This window comes from Halichoerus grypus, chromosome 6, assembly GCF_964656455.1.
Source record: "Halichoerus grypus chromosome 6, mHalGry1.hap1.1, whole genome shotgun sequence".
NCBI lineage: Eukaryota > Metazoa > Chordata > Mammalia > Carnivora > Phocidae > Halichoerus > Halichoerus grypus.
In genome coordinates this window covers 162,351,990-162,370,924 of record NC_135717.1, presented here as the reverse complement: position 1 = coordinate 162,370,924, position 18,935 = coordinate 162,351,990, and the positions used below count along the sequence as shown (strand labels likewise).

General features: G+C 42.1%; 1 pseudogene across 1 annotated transcript; it reads right to left on the bottom strand.

The window, feature by feature from the left end:
- Positions 1 to 5,272: 5,272 nt before the first annotated feature.
- Positions 5,273 to 17,441, bottom strand: LOC118542747 (small ribosomal subunit protein uS15-like; annotated as a pseudogene). Its single transcript, XR_013448604.1, has 2 exons — positions 17,211 to 17,441; positions 5,273 to 6,292 (listed from the first exon to the last, which is right to left on the bottom strand). The product of XR_013448604.1 is annotated as a small ribosomal subunit protein uS15-like (transcript).
- Positions 17,442 to 18,935: the final 1,494 nt, after the last annotated feature.

Here is an 18,935-nt window from a genome sequence, read left to right as displayed (position 1 = left end):
GATTAGTAGTAACAGAAATGTTATTGCCACTGTTATCGAATAATTGTATGGGAATTGAAGGAGATCACAAGGTGCCTCACAAAGAGTAAGCATTCAATCAATGGTACTTACTAGCTATCACAGCTTCAGCAATTACAAAGGCAGGGATGCTCATTCTCCTTCATTTGACAATAAACATTTCTAGCGAGCAACCGTGAAAGGCTGGGGACTGTGCCGGGTGCCGACCACACGGAGAAGCAGAGGAGGGAGCCCACTTCCCAACAACGCTCAGGCGAGCAGGGAAACGAATGTGCTATTCCGTGCCCCGGGTGCTGTGATCAATCCATGTTCCCTCCAGAGCAGGGAGATCAGGGAGGGCTCCCTACAGCAAAGGACACTGGAGCTGAATCTTTAAATATGAACAGTGCCAACCAGATGGAGAAGTCCAGGGGCTTTCCACAGGAGGAAGCAGCCACACCCACACTGCCACCACGGGGTCCTTCTGTTCCCAACACACCTGATCACATCACTCCCTCCTTTGCATCCCATCTTGGCCCCTCACTGCCAAGAGACCAAGGCTAAGCTCTCTAGTGGGCATTCAAACAAAGCCTTTTTATCATCTGACCCTACCCGCTTTGTAAACCCATCTGCAGCCACTCCTCTTCCTGAGCACTGTGTTCTGAGCACTCCATTCCGGCTTTCAACAGCTCGCCTTGGCTCACACATCTGCCCCTGGATGGCACTCCTTCCTCTCTCTCCTCCATCCCCCATCTGCACCTTCACACCCCACCTTCAAGGCCCATCAAATGTCACCTCCTTGGCAAATCTGCTCCTGTCTTCCCGGTAAGAAATAATTCTTCCTCCCTTTATACCTTAGGCACACTCTTCACCACGTTGTATCATTATGTCTTGTTTATTCCCCCTCTCCCCATGCCCCCACTAAAATAGAAATTCTGCAAGGTCAAGGTTTTATCTGACTTTACATTCCCAGAGCTTAGCCAAACACATGGTGAGCTCTTGAGAAACTTGAGCTATTATTTTTCCGATGGATGCTGAGCAAATACTCACTGAGTCACGGAGTTAGTATACGCAGTGCTTGTTGATAAAGGAGTTAGACTACCAGATCAGAGACTGTTCACAGCAATTTTGTGCAGGGAAGATCAAGCACCATTGCCTGACCTTCTCTCTCCTTAGTCTCCCTAGCGCTTGCTTTTGAAATATACAGCCAAGAAGAAAAAAGGAATTGGAAGAAATTACCCCTTGGGAGTCCCACGTCCCCACGAAATGCACAGTACTGGTATCTGAGCTTCTCTTGCCATCCAGTGAGCTCTCATCAGCTGTTAGAGATCATGGCCTAGATTTCCCTGCACAATAAATTGGAAGTGATTTCCACCTATTCATATCCTCCATAGATTGCCAGGAACATACATGAGATCAATTCAGACTCTGCAATTAGAAGCAGGGACCTGGGGGCACCTGGGCAGATACCTTTGGCTCAGGTCATGCGGGATCAAGCCCCACATCGGGCTCCCTGCTCAGGAGAGCCTGCTTCTCCCTCTGCCTGCAGCTCCCCCTGCTTGTGCTCGCTCTCTCCCTCTCCCTCTGTGTGTGTGTGTGTGTATGTGTGTGTGTGTGTGTGTGTCAAGTAAATAAAATCTTTAAGAAAGAAAGAAAGAAAAGAAGAAAGAAAGAAAGAAAGAAAGAAAGAAAGAAAGAAAGAAAGAAAGAAAGAAAGAGAAAGAAAGAAGAAAGAAAGAAGCAGGGACGTAGCCCTCAGATCACACACTGCATGGTGCTGAGAGGTGCTTCACCAATGTCACTGGGAATGAACAGCACCTAACAGAAGAACACCACTGACAGCAAAGTAGAATGAGGGCACTTAAAATCAGCAAACTTTTTTTCTCTCTTATTTGCCACATCACCAGGATTGGGCAGCTGGGGTGGCCACATAATGTGGCCATGCCCATGAAAAATTGAAATGGGCATTGTCAACCCCATACCACTTTTTTCTGCAAGTGGGTACCCCACCACCTGAGCCTTAGACTCTACCCCATGCTACCAAAAAAAGACATCTCACTTTTATTCCTCTCATCTCTCCCACAAGGAACATCAGTTCTTTTCTCTTCTCTAGCTTTGAGAATGTGAAGATCTCTCCCAATTATAGAAATAAATTCTACTTTTTGATTCTCTCCCTACTGCTCCTTCTAGCTGCTCTCACTTCCCCAGTTTATGGCCTGCTTCCTATCTTTCCACAATCTCCCTGTCTATTTATCATGAGTATTTGTTGAGTATGTGTTGAGGATTTTCTGGGACCACCAACCTCTAGACTTTTTAGAAGGTGGTGAAACACATTATACTTGTCTCAATTCTGGTCTACTGGTCATGATACTGTTAGGTCTTGCTACTTGCCACTGAACTCATCCTAACTAATACACCAGGTGACAGTGGTGAGCTGTTTTGGTTTTTGTTTGCTTAGCATTTCTTCCCTCTTCTTCTTGTCATAAGAATCTGACTTTCCTTTGGGTAACTCTCTATTTCCTATTTAATGTGGTCCTGGTGGGTCTGTGAGCCATGAGAGCTCATCAAGCATAAGGATTGGTTGAGGAGTGGACTGTGGTCCACGCTGGGCCAATCTAACGCTCTCTCAGAACTCTGACTCTTGAGCAGAGTGACACGAGGGTGGAAAGCAGTTGGATCTGTCACCCTAATGGCAATGCCCAAAAGAGCCTGTTCATGGAATCTCCAAAGCTCTACTGGTTACTCTTTTCCTAAGGCTTGCTATTAACTAAAATATTAACTGCTGTTAGAGCAATTCACGAGGACCCAAGTTCAAAGTAAAGATGATTTTGAAAGAAGGGAATATGTTTAGCCTTAAAAAAAAGTTTAATTTTAATTATTTTGCCATTATTTATCTATTCATATGACAAACTCCTCCTTTGATTTTGTAAAACTATACCATTTCCCTTCAATATATCCCATTTTTCTTAGGTTAACCTGATTTGGTTTGTAACTGTAACCAAAGGAATGTAACTGACATAGTGACTAATAAAAATATTAATTAATGAATGCTCAACTTAGAAGTACAAGCTCAAAGTTATAATATGCATTCAAATGCAGTTTGATTTCTTAAGGTGACAATTTCCAAAATGGGATAGTCCCATAGCTGATAAAATCCAAATTGGAATCTCTGACTTTGAAAGTGTTTAGCCTCGGGGTGCCTGGGTGGCTCAGTTGGTTGAGCATCTGACTCTCTATTTCAACTCAGGTCATGATCTCATAGTCTTGAGATCGAGCCCTGTGTCCAGGTCTGCATTCAACATGAGCCTGCGTGAGATTCTCTCCTTCTCCCTCTGTCCCTCCCCACTCACACACACTGTCTCTCTCTAAAATAAATAAATCTTTAAGAAAAAGAAAAAAAAAAGAAAGCATTCAACTTCTATTCCAGTTGTTCCTATATATGTGACAAAAAATATGTATATACATATATATGCTTAAAAGATCTTATGAGTTTTGTTTGATTATATTTTTCATTTGGAAAATATAACGTGGTTAAAATAAAGTTTAATCTTCATGCCTGGGGATCTCATCGTTTCTGCTACATGTCACAAGCTAGGGAGATGTTCAGGTTGGAGGGGTAGGTCCCTTCCTCTAAGCTAAGAAATTTAAAGGACCCATAGTGTCAAGTACCCCCCCCACACACACACCCCATTTGTAATCTTTCCTAAGGATAAAATAGACTCTAACTTATATTACTTTAATTAGTGTTCTTGGCAAGTCTTCTTGACCGGCCAAGATTCATCCTACAGAAAAACACAGTTTACTGTTGGGGGATGATAAGCTGCTAATGCTGAGAAGCCCTAGAGAAGCTCCTTGGCAGGTTGATTGACTTGTCATTGTTTCCTAGAAGACTATTCAAAACCTCCCCCTATGGTTTTGGATAGCATTTTTCAAAAATGAAGAAAATGAAAATGAAAAAAAACAATGGTTAAGACAATTCACCAGGACACAAGTTCAAGGTAAAGATGATTTTGACAGAAGATAAATACTTCTAGCTTTAAAGGAGGGGGAGGGATATTTAATTTTAACAACGTTGCCATTATTCATCTCTTTATCTATGAACATCAGGTGTTTATTCTGGGCTCTGCATGCAGACCTGTAAGTACCATGTTTAGGTAACTTCTTTCTGACACTCTCCCATTAGAAATGTTGCCTTATTCTTATGATAAATTCCACCCCTTAGCTTCCATACTTGCCACCAGTTGCCAAGGAAACTTTCCTGCCTTGTGCATATAGGAGAATTCTATCATCTTAAAAAAAAAAAAAAAAAAATCTTTGTGGGCAATTGTTTATTTCTCATTCTTATCAGGCAGTGGGAAGGAAAACACAGTTTCTAATCCTAATGAAGAAAAGTTTCAGCCAAACATGGAAATGTTTGCCACAAAACCATGTTTTGCCACATGAGCTAAGAGAGTGGTTTCTAAATGCGAGTTCAGGGACAAGCTTACATCAGAAATAATGGAGGAGCTTCATTAAAAAGCACAAATCTCTGGGCTTCACCTGATCCAATGAATCAGTCATTTTAATGGAAAACAGGTCCATTTGAAAGACCGAAGTATAGTTGCACTTGCTACATACAAAGGTGTCCAAGAGACTGCAGCCAGGAAAAGCAAGGGATGGAGCAGTAGGTACAAAAATGATCACATTTGAGAAAAATAGATATAAACATTCATATGATTGTACTACGTACAAAGGGATTTGGAAGACAATACACAAAATATGTGAACAGTGGGGTTATTCTAGGAAGTGCCAAGTGGAAGAGGGGATTTACTTTCCGCTTTTACCCTTCGGCACACTTTTTTGAATTATTATCACACTAACCAATAGCATGAACAACTATTAAATTTGAAATTAATTTATCAACAGTGAAAATATATTAAAAGCTTTCCAGAGCATTCCGATCATCAACAGTTTCAGGGACCATTGCACCAGGCAAATGAGATAAAAGTCCATTAGTTTAATTTCTCATTAAAGGAACTGGGCGTTCCCTCAAGATGCAAGTTCTTCCAATTATCCGGTAAATACCAGGCCGCCAAGCAATGTTGACACCTGCTAGCATTTAGCTACCCAGAAAGTAATAATGGAGAATAAATGTTGAGGGAATAAACAACTCACATTGAAATTGGAGTGGAAACATTATAGCTCCGCAAGAAAAAAGTCTTACGACTGTTTTTACAAGGAAGACAGACTGAGAAACTAAATTCTTACTCACCATCTTATATGTCCCATGCACAGAATACTTCATCTCACTTCTTTCAGGAAAAAGATCTGTAAGTCAAGCTAAACTTTTTACTGCTCTGGTTCCCTCCTGGAAAAGTTTGATTGTCAGTGGCCAGCATATTGAGTGTTATGGTTAAGAATTGTAATCACTTCAATATAGGTCTTTTTTTTTCTAGTTAGACTTAATGACTTTATTGCTTGAGGACATAGACAAATTTATGCAACCAGGGCAGAGGCTGTGGATGACTTGTATTTCCAGTTGGAGGGGAGGACTCTTTGGTCTTATAATATCAAGTCAATGGCTAATACAGCTCTCGATCAGCATCAGTCAGATTTAGCATCCTTTCTGTTCCTCTCAAGATGCTTTTGAACAGCAACAACTTTCTTAATCCAATGGTAGAGATCCTCAGGAAGAGAGGGAGCAAGTCTTTTGGACTTAAGAATCCTCAAGATTTGATTGCCTGTCACAAAACATACTTGTGCAACACCATGTGAGTCTCTCAGAATCACACCAGTTTGTGAGGGAGTCAGGCCCTTCTTGGCCAGTTTGTAGATCTGCTCCTTCATGTCATCAGATGGTGGTAAGGTAGAGCCCACAAGGGCAAGCCCTTCCTGGGAGCGTGCATGCGACCCATGAAAGCACCGGTCAGAAGGCAAGAACCCATTCTGATTCAGGTTTTAATGAAATAGGCTGCATCAGCCCCAAATGGAACACTCTTCAGCATTCCTCGGTAATAATATACCACTGCCACTAGCCAAAGAGAAAGAATCTCCTACTGCTTAGATTATCACTTTGGGATACTAGCTCTGACACATTTTTACTCTTTCTCATCCTCCTCCATGCCATTGTCTTGGCCCAACACCCTGCCATTAGCCGTTTATAGATGAAAGCAGCTCAACAGGCATGTAGACCAAATCTCAGGACAGAAATTCCTGCAGGTCGGAATTCAGGAAGACACACGTGATTCTCAGCTCAGGTCCTCCATCAGAGCAACACTCAAGGCCAGGTCAGCATTCAGATTCCCAGGGGCCAAATCTGGAAATACGGATTCAGAAAGTTAGGTACTGGGCCCGGAAATCTGAATTTTAGCCAGTGCCCCAAGTGATTTTGCTGCTCCCCATAGGAGACCCAGTACAGTGAAGATAGTTTTGAACAAAGAGTTCAAAGTGCTTAGATTCTATAGGCTGAGGTCTGGTGCTGTCTGGGTTATTTTGAGGAAGTCACACCACCTTAATCTGCTTTCATTTTCTCCCTGTTGAACAAAGGATTACATTACAATGATTTCTGAGGTCTCTTCTACCTCTGAATTTTTGTGATACTATAAATTAACACAGGGATCAGGCCTTTATGGAAACTCTCCATGTTGCTTCCTAGCCATCCAGTTGCTCTGTCATTTAATGCAAGAACATTCGTTTTGTTTTTTTTTAAGATTTTATTCATTTATTTGACAGAGAGAGACATAGCAAGAGAGGGAACACAAGCAGGGGGAGTGGGAGAGGGAGAAGCAGGCCTCCCGCTGAGCGGGGAGCCCGATGCCGGGTGCGATCCCAGGACCCTGGGACCATGACCTGAGCCTAAGGCAGACGCTTAACGACTGAGCCACCCAGGCGCCCAATGCAAGAACATTCTTAATGGGCTTTTCCGGGAAGCAAAGAATCAAGGTCCTTTGCTTTGGGTATCTCCAAGTGTTATTTTCAGGGCCAGACCAGGCTAGACCACAGCCTTGCCCCAGAGCGCTGATCAGTAATGCTCAGTAGGCCTCCCAGCCATGGATGTCTCCCTGAACTAACACCTCTCCTCAGGCCTCGGCTGGTCATTTGGGTACGTTCCAGTTATCAACTTCTCCAACCAGGTTGCTCTAACCATCTAATCACGCTTTGACAGATGGAAGTTGTTTCACAGACATTGACCCCCACCCTGGTCCTCACTAGAGGAAGCCCAATTTTATTCAGGGCAGCTGAAAATATCTGAGTTCCCAGTTTACTTTGCAGCTGGGATGGTCATATGACACAGTTCTGTCCAATGAGATACAGGCAAAAGTCCCCAGGGACACCGTCCCTTCCTCAATAAAAAGACAAATGCCTTTGCCTCTTCCTTCTTCACTGCCCATGCCCTACCCTTCCCTTTTTTGGCTTAAAATTTGGATGTGAGGCCTGGAGATGCAGCAATCATATTGCAACCCTGAGATGAGAGGTATGACTATAAAGGCTTATGTGGAAGGAGAATAGGATGATGGGAAATGCTGGGTCCCTAATGGTGTTTCTGAGCCACTGTCCCAGTCCTACGCTCACTCCCCCTGCACACGAGACAAATCAACTTCTGGGCTTAAGCTACCCAATGGAGTTTCCTGTTACTTGTAGAGTCCACTAAAATGCACGTGTTAGCAGGCCAATGCAGTCCCTCACCCTCATTGAAGTGCCATGGCTGCTAGTCACCCGTTTCCCTAAAAAGCTTCTTTTTCTTTTTTTCCACCCTTGTTCCCAAAGACTCTTCACAACTTCACATTTTTAACTTGGAAGACCATGCCTCCCCTAGTCCAAGAAGTTTGTCCTGCCTCTTCCTATCATTAATAGTTTCAAGATGTAAAGATGCCTAAATCCAAGATGCCTACTTAAAGACTAGATAACCTCAAGACTGTCACTCTCCTAGCAGTCATTAATTCATCTATTTATTCATTCACTTGGCAAATGCTTGTTGCATATACACTATCTGCAGGCTGATGTACTAAGCACTGAAGGATATTCAAAGAGAATAAAATCCACCTTCTCCCCTGGAGCTGGGGAATAAAAGCTATACAAGCGTGAAACAGCTATGTAACAATGCAAAGAAAGCAGGTGACCAAGTGGTAAAAGAGAGGTTTTGCCGAAAATTTATTATCATTTTAGAGAGGATAGAAATTGGTTGGAACAATTTTCTAGATGATTTTTTTTTTCTAAATAAAATGTTTGCTTCAGCGAATCAAACTTTTCTGACAATTTTTTTCCCAAGGGCAAATAGTCTATTTTGGATCAAGGGGGGTTATTTATAAAAAAGAGAAAGTCAGAAAGTATTTGTAGAAGAAAGCAAATGTTTCCAAGTCCAGCCCTTAGTTCTAAATATCTCCTTTTAATTTTTCCCAAGAGACCCATTAAACCGTCAAGGAAATATGAAATATAAAAATGATTCCAGATCATTCCTGTGAACTAGAATTCCACAAGGGTGATGCAGATGATTTTCTTAAGCACCCTGTTTGTGTGCGGACGACGAGCCCGCACCTCAGAGCCTATAATCACACCATGTGCAGACTGGTGTTTCCTCTACCAGCTCCCTGTGGGCGTGAGTTTGGTGCCTCTTCAAACCTGGAGTGGCAGAAAATCTTTTGATTTAAATTATGAAGAGATCATGTATGTGAAGTCATGTTAAAGGCAGAGAAATTAATATAGAAACAAACTTGTGTAAGAGGGTAATGCAAGCTGGTGCAGCCACTCTGGAAAACAGCATGGAGCTTCCTCAGGAGGTTAAAAATAGAGCTACCCTATGACCCAGCAATTGTACTACTAGGTATTTACCCCAAAGATACAGATGTAGTGAAACAAAGGGGCACTTGCACCCCAATGTTCATAGCAGCAATGTCCACAATAGCCAAACTGTGGAAGGAGCCGAGATGCCCTTCAGCAGATGAATGGATAAAGAAGATGTGGTTCATATATACAGTGGAATACTACTCAGCCATCAAAAAGGATGAATACCTACCATTTACATTGACATGGATGGAACTAGAGGGTATTATGCTAAGTAAAATAAGTCAATCAGAGAAAGACAATTATTGTTGTTTATTTTTCTCTCTGAATAAGAAGTCCAAAGTTCAGAGATGAGACAGGGGCTCCACAACACAACTAAATGACTGAGCCCTTTCTGTTTCCTTCCTAAGATGGCGTGCTGACTTTCCTTCTCAAGCCGTAAGAGAGTCGCTACACCTCCAGGATTATGTCAGCCATACAGGCAGGAAGAATGAGGAAGAGTTTCTCCTTTCAAGGATTCGTCTCATATTTCGGATGGATTCTCCCCCTACCTCACCCATCAGCCAATTTGCCCCGACATCCCTCTAGCCATAACAACCCTACCTTTACACCAACTCCTGGCCAAAGGGGCAGAGATTTCTATGACTATTTTGACCAATTATTATTCATATCCTGTGACTAGAATAAGATATAGATAGGGCCACCTGAGGTCAGGAGAGATATTGACAATATCTAAACAGATCCATGTTGCATTAGCAGGGAGGAAGGAAAAGATGGCTGTTGACAGGCAGTAAAATTAACGGAACTGCAGCACAGAGAGGTTAAGTGATGAGACAAGATTCCAATCCAGGCAGCCCAGCCTGGAAGCCTGCTCTCCTAACCAGATAAACAGGGGAACAGCAGGCCCAGTGGCCAATAAGCCAAACTGAGTTAATGATTGCGTAGGCCTTGTTATTTTAGAACACTGATAGAAATGGGAACAGAAAGAGGTAGACATATCAGAATCTCCTGAAGGGCTTTTTCTAAACAATAGCTCTCCCCATCCATCCTGCTGTGACCTGCAAGGACATGTGGCCCATGGCCAACCCCCATTGGACTCCGTGTGTTTGTGAGCCTCTGTTCCCAATGGCTATGTTGAATTAGGGGGAAAGGTTGAGAACCACTGTGGTAAGGAATATCCAAATTGTACATATGTTCAGTTTTATGCCGTTTAATTGATTTTGAGGGACTTGGCTTTTGTTTTTTTCGTTTTGTGTTCCAATAATATTTCTTTTACAAAATTCTGAATCCTTGAATTAAGTGAGAAGGGGGGATCTGTTTAAATTTAAAGAAGCAAATTCTGAATATTAATCACTTGAAGTTATTTTTTGGAAAAAAGATAAAGAAGAAAAAAATAAATCTGTTTCTGCACTAAAGATTAAGTTGTGATTTAGTCCGTGTAATTAATTCCACAAATATTTACCATGTGCCACTTCTGAGACACAGTACTATGTACAAAAATGAGTAGTTCAGCAAAACAAAACAAAACAAAAAAACTTCAGGGAAGTCTGAAAACCCCTAAAATTTATTGCAAAACTTCAAGATACTTACTTAAATGATACGTACATTTATAAACAGGTCTTTTAAACCTTCAGTGGATTCTCAAGTATATCAGCAGGTGTTTACAACACAAAAAGTTGATTCACCGATCAGAGTGGCCCACACCCGTAGGTGGGGCGGGGGTGGCCACAGTGGTTTTTAGGTGGCGAAGAGATGCATCTCAAGGTGGTGGCATTATTTTGTTTCTAGGAGGAATTTTACCAGGGATGAAGGGAAATTCCAGCCGGTGGACAGGAAAGAGAAGATGGTTCAGCTCCCCGGGAAAAGCTTGGCAGGAGTTCCAGTCACAGGAGTCATGAGTTAGCTCTGCCTGTTAGACCAGACACACCGTGAGTGAAAAAGGAAGGCTGGAGTCAGTCGCTCCTGTGGTACCAGGTTCAATAAAAACCCATCCTGGGGAGCAACAGAAATTCCAATTCCTGCTTGTCATGCAAATGGGGGCATTTTATATGCTTGGCCAGCATTGACTCAGAATCCGCGTCTATAGGTTGGAAATCCAGGTCAAGTGTACCTTTGGCATTCGTGTTTTTTTGGCGGTGGTTAGCTTGCAGTGTGGGGAGATACACAGAAAATCAAATTATTCTATTACAAGTAATGGCTGTATTTCTCTGGTAAGAGAAGAGATCAGATAAGCATGCAGAGAAATTTGGGGTGGAAGGCATAGGTGTTGATGAACTTGGCTTTGTCAGTGAAGGCTTCTTGCAGGCGCTGAACCCAGCAGGTTTATGAAACTATTAATAATCAGAGACAGCAGTGGAGCAAAGACAAGACTGTCAGAAGAGGGCGGTAGTTAAGGCGACGCAAGCATGGTAATCCCCAGGTCCTGGAGCAAGACCGCCTGGGTTCAGATCCTCACTCTGCCACCTACTGGCAGCTTGACCTCAGGCAAGTTACTTAACTACTCTGAACCTCAGCTCCTTGCTTGTAAAATGAGCTAAGGACTATAATAGTCCTTATAGTCCTTAGCTCATAGAATTGTTGTGATGGTTAAATGGGTTAATCACTGGAAAGAGCTGAGCACCATGTCCAATGCAGAGTAAAAGTTGAAAACCATCACTGAGTCAGGGCTGAGAGCCACCAGGAGGCCAAGGAGGTGAGTGGATTTAGGGATCTGGTGAATTAATTAATGAGTCATACGGCCCAAGGTAGAAAGGGAAGAAAATAAAAATGAAGCCTTGGGTGGGGGCGGCGGAGACAGGCTTGAAGGATAAGGAGGAATAAAGAGGGAAAGATAAAAGGAGCATAAGGAAGAGGTAGACCGATACGATGCTTTGGTAAGAGGGAAATTTCAGAACTTTAATTTCTAGAGATGGCACATTGGAAGAAATGGCAGTGGACAGGAAAGGGGGCAAGTAGAGGTGGCCAAATGGATTGGAGAGAAATATTATTGGAGCATAATTGCTGGGGGTCTGGATCTGGGAGGACAGGGATGGTAGATGACTTATCCAAGGGATGTTGAAGATCCCAGAGACAGGAAAGGCAGGAAAACCAAAAGTCAGATGCCAAGGTTCTGTGGTCCAGCTTGCTTTTCCCACACACACACACGCCCTCTGTCCTTCCCGCATTTCTCAGGCACCCAAGCATCACACATATGGTACGCTCATCGCGTGTGGGCTTTGGAGTCAGGCTCCAGCAGTCCCGGCTCTGCCCACCATTTACTTGCCGCTAACACTAATTTCTTCACATCCCGCTTTTCGCGCTTGTGAAATGGGACTCAGAAAATCTGCCTCATAGAATTAAAGGAATTAAATGAAATAATTTGTGGGAAGCCCTGAGCACATAGTTAGGGCTGAGAAAGCAGGCTTTAGCATCCAGGCACTGATCTGATGCCCTCGGCCAGTGCTTCTCCTATTGAACACTCACAAACTCACAGCAACACTGACAGACAAGGTAACTCTGAGACCATGATAAAGTGAGACAAAACAAGGCTTTCTGTGCAGCCCACAAAATTCCAGACATCCCCCTCTCTCTGCAAAAGTGAATGACCACTACTTTACCATTACAGCCTTTCCTGACTCAGGTCTGTCCTCCCTAGAGGTAAGATTTATTGAGATGCCCAGTCTTGAGATTGCCCTTGCTTTCTGACGGCACCCAGTCTAGATGGACCCTTGCTTCATTAGAACCTTCCCCAAATTACCCAACGAATGCCCAGATTCTGTAAGTTTTTTCTAACACCCTCTTACTGAGATGCTGCATGGTTCCCCATGGTGTGTGTTCTCCGTAGCTGCAATGAGCAATAAACCCAGCCTGTTCAACCGTAGGTGTGTTCCTGAGGTCTGAACCAGTTCCTCAGGATGAAGGACATTGACAGTGCTCAATGATGGTTATTATTTGGGGAGTTAAATTCTTCTCGTCTGTGGAGGTTGGAACATGCTCACAAAATATAAACATTGTATTTTTCCTTCATGTTAAGGTGGAAAATCTAAGATATTCCTAGCTGTGTGGTTCTGAAAGTCTGTGATTTTAAATTCGACACTCCCCAAATGAATGGGACTAATTCACTTTTTCTATATTATTTCATTTACAATTATATAAAAAAACAAACATCTCATTCCTATGCCCATGTGCAGCACTTTAGATTTTTCTGTAATAATACGTTTCAGAAGAATGACCAAAGCCACGTGCTCTCCATCAAACTGATGACATTGTGGGTTAGTTTCATGAAAAGAAGTTTTGGTGGTATTTTTAATCTCTTCTGGGATCGCTGAGTGCTAGCTAAAAAGGAATCTCAAGGTATTACAGAATACTTTTCTCTTTATCTAAGATTCCTACACAGCAACTGCCAGGTTATTATTTGGCTCATAATCACTTGGCTTTTGTTAGTTTAGTATGTCCCAGGTTTGAAATGATACAAAGTTTTAGCCTTGCTTATGTAAAGGCCCATTCTTGATCTAAGTACAATAAGGCCCCACAGGAGTGTGGGGACATGTTGGTCCCTTGGAACAGCGAGGAAGCCAGTGACCTTGGCATTATAAAGGGACATCAGAATGGACTGGTGATCTACTGCTACCACTCCCACTTTATTTTTCCTCTCATCACTAGAAGATGGTTATGGTTCCTTTTAATTATAAAATTCCAGACCCTTGCTCTCTCACCGGCTGCCATTTTGTTTTTCTTCACCCTACAATATGAAGTAAATTCAGCAAACATTTTCTGAGCACCTACTATATGCACGGCACAATTTTAGGCACTGTGAAGACTATAAAGATGAAAAAGACATGTCTTCAGTCTAAAAGAGCCAGAAAGTAGGCGGTAGGGTTGGGTGATATGAGGATACAACCAAACAGGTTCACGCAGAATGTGAAAAATGAGTCTGTGAACTTCTACATGGAGGTGCCTGGTTAGAAGGAACTTGAGGGAGAGAAGCTGCCCTTTAAGAATTGCCAGATCCTTTTAAAAATGGAAACAGCAAATCATCTTGGTGCAGAGTTTCTCTGTTCTGGGAAGAATTATGTAGGTGGCTTCTCTTCATGCTGTAAATGGGACGAAGGTTGGTACCTATTGTCCTGGGGGAGGTCATAACAGGACTGTGATCTGACAAAGGCTGTTTGTTGGAGCACCAAAAATATTAAAAGCTGTTAAAGAATACTTTTTAGAAGAAGGTATAATCATGACTCTCGTTTAAATGTAAAAGGGACATTTGTCAAAAATTTTATTTAACTCATTAATTAATGAGGGAGCCAGAAGAGGTTGCAATCTGTTCCAAAGAATATTCAAAGTACCACACTTGCAGGGCGCCTGGGTGGCTCAGCCAGTTAAGCTGCCTTCGGCTCAGGTCGTGATCCCGGGGTCCTGGGATCAAGCCCCACGTCGGGCTCCCTGCTCAGTGGCGAGCTTGCTTCTCCCTCTCCCTCTACAGCTCCCCCTGCTCGTGCTCTCTCTCTCTCTCTCTCAAGTAAATAAATAAAAGCTTAAAAAAAAAAAAAAAACACACCAAAGTACCACGCTTGCATAGATCAGTCATAAGTGCTTAAGTGAATTTAGAAATAAATGCAACATTGGCTTCTCCTGGTTAAGGGAGGGGAACAATCGTCCTTACAACAGAGAGAATTTGCATACATTGCTATCAGTTGTTGACAAGTTACAGCATTATAAAATCCCTCAAAACAATGAAAGGCACAGAGCTCCCCTAGAATCTGATAATCCTGGAAAAAAAAAAAAAAACGAGCTAGATAACACTTTGTTTTTCATTAAAGACACTCAGTAATCTTTTGCTTCATTTTAAAGTCTGACACCGGAACATTTGGGTGGCTCAGTCAGTTAAGCATCTGCCTTTGGCTCAGGTCCTGGGATCGAGTCCCACAACGGGCTCTTTGCTCAGCAAGGAGCCTGCTTCTCTCTCTGCCTGCAGCTCCCCCTGTTTGTGCTTGCTCTCTCTCTCTCTGGCAAATAAATAAATAAAATCTTTTTTAAAAAAGTCTGTGACAATTTTTCCTACAAACCTCTCCAGGACACTGAGATTGTTCTAATCGATTCCAACTGACAGAGCAAAGCAGCAAGGCAGCTTGGAGGAATTCTCCGGAGGGAAGGGAAAACACAGGCTCAAGAGCAGGGGCTTGGGGGCTCATCCTGGCATGTGGCCGAGGCAGTCCCTCTGCTTCAGACCCCCATAGCACAGCTCAGATGTTGCAGGAGCTACGACAGAGGACGTGAGTGTAAGTCCTGGACTGGGAATATTGGAGGCCACGAAAGAGGGCTGTGGGGGTACTTGAGCCAACAAGGGCATCCTGCAGAACAGGACAAGGACCCAGTGACTGTACCAGGTGGGTCGTCAGTGGATGCACTAGTATTACTGAAAAGTGGACCCCTAGACTTCTAGTCCTTTCAGCTCTGTGAGACATTTGGAAGTAGTCCCCTGCAGTCTGAATGTTTCAGAGGAGGCAGAGTTCTGAGAAGCCTCAATGTTTAAAGAGCAAATAGAGAATTGAGGTTGGCAATTTCTTAGATACAAGTTTCAGGGGGGTGACGGGTATAGATGCCGGATTGTAAATGGCTGAGAGGTAAATGGGATATTAAAAAGTAATGATAATGAGTATAGATAACATAAGTATAGGAAGCGTAGGAAGTTTATAATAATCAGCAGATGCCATTTCTTATCTATTAAAGCAATTGAGACTGGTTATTGTGCAGTTAATTTTTAAAAACTAGATAGAGCATGGATTCATAAAAAATTCATGAATACTTTAGGCATAATTTGAATTTAAAATTTAAAACATATAATTGTATATACAGTCACCAATCAATTGATGCACTCTAGCCAGACTTTTACGTGAGTATAGGTCTGTGATTAGAGTCCTGTATCATGTTTCTTGAGTAAAACACACTCATAAAAGCATTTTGCAGGCAGAGTCCTTCTAGAGCTTTACTATTTTCCCCAATCTTTTACATTAGCAGTGCTCATATTGTATTTTGTAGCAATTCTTTTTAGCAATTCCCTTTTAACCAAGTCTTTCCAAAATATCCACAAAGCATCCCAAAGAGGTTTCACAGACACAACTCTCTTTTCACACTTATATGATGTTGGTTTAGTACTAATGAATAAGTAATTATAACAAGCACAACTGGAATAAACAGGTCTTGGACCAATTGCAACTCAGAAGGTGAGAACAGAAGTGTCCAGATATTCAGCATACCATATACGTGTTGTGGGTGTCTATCTGTATGTTTTAAGAGAGCGTGAAGAATGGAGTTTAATCAGATGGATGGTTTAAATACATGATAGTTAACAGAGCTTCTATGAAATATAATACTGATTATATTCTTACTAGGCCCAAACATCCAAGTGTTGCTTTGGCTTATCTCATTTAATCTTCTCAGCAACCAATGAAATAAATGCTATTATTATCTTTCAAAGAGGACATTGAAGCACAAAGAGGTTCAGTCATTTGTCCAAGGACTCACCAAGTCAGTAAGTGGTGGTAACAGAATTTCAACACAGAATGTCTTACTCCAAAGCTGGTGCTTTTGACGGCTTCTTTACAATATTCTCTTTTGAGAATTTTTGGAGTGAACCAGAGGAGAAAGGAGTGGGTAGCCTCAGGGGTATAACATATATCAATTGTTTTCCCCCTTGAGAATAGCATCTTGATTTTCCTTTGGGCTAATACCCTTTCTTCACGCTCAAGTTCACGTACATCAAACAGGATTCACTTTCTCACCCTCCAAGAGTGAGCATGTGACCCAGAAATGTCTAATGAGAGTACTTTGTCCTGCTAACCACAGTGACTGGCTGAGAGATGGGCACATGACTCGAGTATTGCTAATGAGAGTCAAGCCTAGAATTGTTCCTAGTTATATCAGAAGAGTATTTTTCCACCCCTTAATCCTCTACCCCTAGGATCACTAGCTAAGGACCATGGAAGCAGCAGACACCACTGCTGTTGGGAAAATCCTGCCTGAACATGAAGCCAAAGGAAAGCAGAACCTAGAGATGAAAAGAAAGAGACCAGTAAATAATTGGTCTTTGAGCTTCTGGACTCAGCCATACCTGAATTCTGCCAGATCAGCTTCTAATGATGTTCAGAACCCAGTTCCTATCATCAAGGAGCTAGCTGGTGGTTGAACTCAGATCTCATGGATATGTTAAACTTACATCAATAAAAAGATGTTTAAAACTGTACTCCCTTGCAGTTTTAAACATCTGTGCCTTGTCTGTCTCTCTGTCTTTATTTACCTCACTTTTTTCCTTATGCTTCTCATCATTCCTCCATTACATTTCTGAGCCACTACAACTGGCTAATTAGCACTTTTTTCCTGTTTGTAAATATATATCTTGTGTAAGCCTAAGGGAAGACATGCATGTATAAAGGTGCAAACATCTTAGCTGTGGAACTTCTTTGCAAATGAAATCTTACCTGCAATTCCAGGATATAAAATTGTAGCTATTCAGGTTGAAGGTGGCCCAGGGGCCTGAGGAGACTGACTGACAAGTCCTGCTGTGACAATGCTTTTATCTGACAAGTCCTTAGATTTGTAGTATGTGATGGTAGGTCTTGACAAAGTACAGGATGGAATTTTGACAAACCTAACGGTTTTTGAAAACTTTGTCAAATCTTGTCATATGCGATGAGGATCCATTAAAATGACAATCTGCACACTCTGCCAGCATCATCATTTCTTTGAAATGAAAAAAAGCAGAAAACTCATTACATTAAATGAAAAAAGAAAATGTAGAAAGATATTGTCTGATATCATCTCTCTTTCCCTTTCTCTCTGTTTTAACAATTATGTGGCTTATAAAACAGAAGATAGATATGGAACCAACACTGTAATTTCACTGAGCAACAGTTTCAATAAGACTATTAGAAAATAGAGAAGGGAATATCTTTGGAGAGCTCAGGTCATATTTTAAGCCCCTGTGCTTACAGTAGCAGCAGCAACTCGAAAAACAAAATGAACAGCTGTGGTATTTAAGGGCAGACAATTCTAAGCAGTAAATTAGCAAAATCACCACCATCATCACCATCACCACCATCATCAACATCATCGTCATCGTCATCATCACCACCATCACCATTAACACCATCATCATCATCACTGCCGTCATCACTATCATCACCATCACCATCACCACCATCACCATCATCACCGTTACCATTATCATCACCATCATCACCATTAATACCATCATCATCATCACTACCATCATCACCATCATCATGCCACCATCACCATCATCATCATCACTATCATCATCATCACCATCATCATCACCACCATCACCATCATCAACATTACCATCATTATCATTGCCACCATCACCACCAGCACCAGCACCATCATCACTGTCATTATCACCATGACACCATCATCATCATCACCACCATCATCATCATCTCTAATGTTTTGAGCACTGAGCCTATGCTAAGTGTGCTGTGTACAATATCTCATTTCATCCTCACCGTGGCCATCTGAGGGAAATACTGCTCTTGTCCACGAGCAATTAAGTGACATGCTCAAGCTCACATAGCTAGAAAGTGGCAGAGCTGGGATCAGATCTTGAATCAATTTGTATCTAAAGTTTCTCCATGCAACTGACGCTTGTGAGTAAGCATGGAAATGTGAGGAACCCAATCATTCCAGTGCAAATCCACAGCCAATGCTGCAGCACCCTCTCTCATTTGTCCTCTTGCCCTCTTACTCGCTGAAGAAGAATGAGTATATATGTAAAGGTGCACAAGTCTGAGGTTCATGACACCTTACGTGTGGCATTGTTTTGTTCAAAGACCTTGAGCAAAGATTCCCACTTTATTTTCTCAGTAGTCCTGTGAGTTAAAGCGAGGCAGGTTTTTGAACTTGTAGAAATAGCAGTATGGTGGTTGCCAGGGGCTGGGGTGGGGCAAATAGGAAGAGGTTGGTGAAAGGCTACAAACTTTCAATTATAAGACGAATAAGTTCTGGGGATCTAATGTGCAGCATGGTGACTATATTAACAACACTGTATTTTATACTTGAAAGTTACTAAGAGAGTAGATCTTAAATGTTATTACCCTTTAAAAGTGGTAATTATGTGAGGTGATGGAGGTATTGACTAACCTTATTGTGATAATCATTTCTCAATATATCCGTATATCAAATCA